Raw genomic sequence first — 4,323 nt, 5'->3', positions numbered from 1 at the left:
GAGTGTCGCGCGTGGACTCGCGGGTTGAGGAGTGCCCCGTGGAGGCCGGCAGGGCCGTGGGCCAGGGAGTGTCCCACCCCGGAGGGACACCCCAGAGTGGGCCATAGGGACCCGCACGGTGTGGGCCCGGAGGTGCCTGGTGGAGGCATTTTGAGCCGTTTGCCTTTTTAGTGTTTCTTTAAATTGTGTCTTAATTTAGGTGGGAATCAAGTGTTAGGTGTTCGTATTTTTACTCCACTGAGGGCTGGAAATACTTGTAAGCCAGTGGGTAGCCTACCATGGGAAACCCATGAAAACTGGGGACCAGAGTGTGGCCCAGTACATTACACACCCAGATTACAGGCACCTTGTCCATTTACGCTATGGCAGCAACCCGCTGGCCTATCGTGTGCCACTAATGGATGTGAAAAACAGAAATTAGAACAAGGCATCATTGAAGGAAAGATTGTCAATTCATAGTGTTAAAAAAGGATGGGCAGATTTAAAACCCCAGGCCAGATCTTTAAAGGGTAGTTTTTCTCTCTGGGTTTGTTTTTTTGTTTGTTTGTTTGTTTTGTTTTTTTCCATGAGGTTTTTTTGTCTCGGCCACTGTGGAAATGTTTGATAACCCTGACGTGCCGGTGAGTTAGCGTGTTGGTTTTGTGTAGACTGCCTTGTAACAGGCGACACAGATTTTCTCAGTACCAGAGAGATGGGAGAGGACATTTGAGATAGGGAAGCATGGAGTAACCTTTACTTGTAGGCCAAATATAATTTAAATTTTCTACACCTGCTTGTTGAAAGTTGTTTTTTGTTTTTGTTTTTGAGGTCCTTAAAAGTTTGGGAAGATCTTCATGGTCGTTATTTATTCAGTTTTCCAAAACTTCAGAGACGTGACCAAGTTGCACAGCCCCATTTTAAAGTACAGGAAAGGGAGGTTGAGAGAGATGGAATGACCAGTTTAGGGTCACACCTCGGGTACTTGCAAATACCATCTGTATTTTTCATTCGCGCTATCCTTGTTGCAGATTCTCATTAGATGGTTCACTATTAACAAACTAAATGCTGATGATGCAGTTTCCTGGACTGCAGAAGTTTACTGGCTTATTTACATACAGGACTATCAGTTGTTAGTAGATTTCCAGGTTCCTTCTATACTAATTCCTTTCCCAAAGAGGAAGTCGATAGAAGGTGTATTCATTTATCTCTGCCTCAGGTTCCTTATTCAAAAAATGAGTTTAAAATGTACTTACCTTGGCCAGGCACAGTGGCTGTAATCCCAGCACTTTGGGAGGCTGAGGCAGGCAGATTACTTGAACTTAGAGGTTCCAGACCAGCCTGGTCAACAGGGTGAAACCCCATCTCTACTAAAAATACAAAAATTAGCTGGGCTGGTGGCGCACGCCTGTAATCACAGCTACTTGAGAGGCTGAGGCACGAGAATCACTTGAACCCAGGAGGTGGAGGTTGCATTGAGCCAAGATTGTGCCACTGCACTCCATCCTGGGCGACAGAGTGAGACTCTGTCTCAAAAAAAATAAAATAAAAGCTATGTTAACAAGATGCCTGACATAAGGTAAGCACTTAATAAATGTTAGCCATTATTATTATCAGGTGGACAAATAATCCGAGTAGAAAGTAAAAAAGCTACCCTTGGATATTTACAAAAAACAGTTGAGAAAAAATTAGGCAATAATTAAGCAACTTTATCCTGTTTGGAGGGAATGATATGAACTGGATTGCCAAAGCAAAGATCAATGCATGGGCAATTCCATGTGAGCTCATTTAAATCCATTTGGCCCAAGGAATTCAGTTGCTTCCTTCCTTCCCAAACACCCCTGCTTCTAGTCACATCAATACCTCTTCTATATTCAGACAGTAACAGATTTTTCTTGCTGCTGCTTACCCTTTCAGTTTTGTTCTTATTTTTCCTTCACCCACTTTCATATCAGCTTGCCAGCTTCCCCTTTACTCAGTGCTAGATACGCAGGCAAAACCCCATTGTAGTGTTGGGTGCTGAAATGAGGTAATTCCAGTCGTGTTCTTTGAGATCAGAATATAGAGTGCTTTGTCAACGTCACAGGGAGTTGAAAAGTTGAGGATCCTACAAAGCATTATGATAAAGCCCAGTCTTTGGTGATTTTCTGGGGAGTGTTTAGTTGACAGTGATTCTGTAAATTGGTCTAATCTTTTTGGAAAGTAACTAGCAGTATGTGGTAAAGGTTTTGATTTTGGAATCACACTCTTCAAAACAATCTGATAAACTTTGCTGTGTCAGTATGGTAGAGTAGTCCATAGCAAGTAAACATGCTTCAGCAAGCCGAATCCCATCCTCCCATCCAAGGAAAATTTGAACCATTTTGATCCATGGAAATATGCTTTAAAATGTGAATTAACTGAAAAGTCGAAATGGTGTGTACACAGCAATTATAGTGTTGTAAAAATACTTGAGGACGTGAACAGGATCAGGAGGGTAGTTAGAGTGATGTAAGTGGTTTTATTTTAAGAGTCATGAATTGTTTTCCCCTAAACTGGTGTTTTAGTTTATTGCCATTTTAAAATTCAAAAACAAAAAGGCCCTATAGTGTTATAGGATGCAGTGATGAATCTTGCTTAATCCCGTCTTTCCCCTCCCCAGCCCATCCTCCTGATTGCTTCCCAAAACGAAAATTTGGTCATGTCCTATCCAGCTGCAAAACCTACTTAGGTATGGGATTCCATCCATTTGGCCCACTAGAGTTCGCACAGCACAACCCCAGGCCACCTCCCCGCCTCTCCTCGGGTGTCTCGGCCCAACTATCCTCATCCTTTCCCAGCTGCTCCTGCAGTTTCTATGTATTCCCCTGCCTGTGCACACACTATGCCCTTTGTCCACCTGGTCTCCTGTTCCCCTATGAGGGAAGCTGCTCCGGGTCAAGCTAGCCAGCGGTGCTGCCTCTTACTTTCTGCTCTCTCTGACTGCAGTGGGCAGGTCGTACTGGTTACTTTCTCAGTCGTCTCCCTTTCTGAATTAAACTTCTGTGTCTTTGCGTGCTCTGTGCGCACCATGAAATCACAATGGGGTGGAGGCCGCTTGTGGAGCTGAGTGACTGCTAACAAGTCACTAACCTTTCTGAGCCTGAGTTCCTTGATGCCAGCTGCACATGGTTATTGTGAGGATTAAATGAGATGACATAAGCGAAGGGCTTGTCGTGCATCTCCCTGCAGTAATGGTCATACAGGACACGGTAGCTGTTGTAATGTGTACCAGGGCATTTTCGAGGCCTTCTCTTGGACCTTGTCCTCTTGATGAAGCCTCCTCCCTGTCTCCCTCCACCTGCCAACTTCCTCTCTACCATCCTCACTTTACTCACTCCAGGGCACTTAATCACCATTTAATATATGTTAGGTACTATTGTCTTTGTATTTGTCCACTATGTAGGGGGGGATTTTTCTCTCTTACGAACTCCTGTATCCCTAAGCATTTAGACTTGCCTGAAAGAGAATAGAGCTCAATAAATATTTGAATGAATTAATCAAATTTCATCTGAGGCAGAGGCAGACGCCAGGTTTTATGGAGCTTGAAGGTATACAATTTGGGGGAAGGGGAGAACTCTTTAAGAAAAAAATGCAAAGTTACAAATAAAAACTAATTTAGAAAGTGAGGCTGGGCGTGATGTCTCATGCCTGTAATCCTAGCACTTTGGGAGGCCGAGGTGGGTAGATCACGAGGTCAAGAGATCAAGACCATCCTGGCTAACACGGTGAAACCCATCTATACTAAAAATACAAAAGATTAGCCGGGCGTGGTGGCACGTGCCTGTAGTCCCAGCTACTCAGGAGGCTGAGGCAGGAGAATCGCTTGAACCTGAGAGGCGGAGGTTGCAGTGAGCCAAGATCTTGCCACTGCACTCCAGCCTGGGTGACAGAGCGAGACTCTGTCTCCAAAAAAAAAAAAAAAAAAAAAAAAAGTGAATATTTAGAATGAGAAACAAATTTGAAAAAGCTGATCAATAATGCAAATGGCTAAGTTAAGGAAAGTAACGTTTGTTAATTATCTAATACACCTGTGTAATATTTTTCCTTTGGCTGTGTACTTTTTAACCACATTTTCATATGACAGGGTATAGAAAGAACTCAGTGATTCCTCTAGCACAGTTGATAAATTTTTATTGTTGATAGGGTATATAAAACTTATGGTTACACATATAGACGTATTTGCTGTTTCTAGTACTGCTTCAGGTTGGTGTCCCAGAAAAACAGGTGTTCAGGTAAATCCTGTTTTGCACAATTCCATTCAAAAAAGAAAAAAAAAACCACATCTAAGGCACACAGAATTGTACTGCTATATTGATTATTTTTCTG

Source organism: Mandrillus leucophaeus, unplaced genomic scaffold, assembly GCF_000951045.1.
Source record: "Mandrillus leucophaeus isolate KB7577 unplaced genomic scaffold, Mleu.le_1.0 Scaffold510, whole genome shotgun sequence".
NCBI classification, from domain to species: Eukaryota; Metazoa; Chordata; class Mammalia; order Primates; family Cercopithecidae; genus Mandrillus; species Mandrillus leucophaeus.
The sequence above is the reverse complement of the archived record's forward strand: the minus strand, read 5'-3'. Positions refer to the sequence as shown.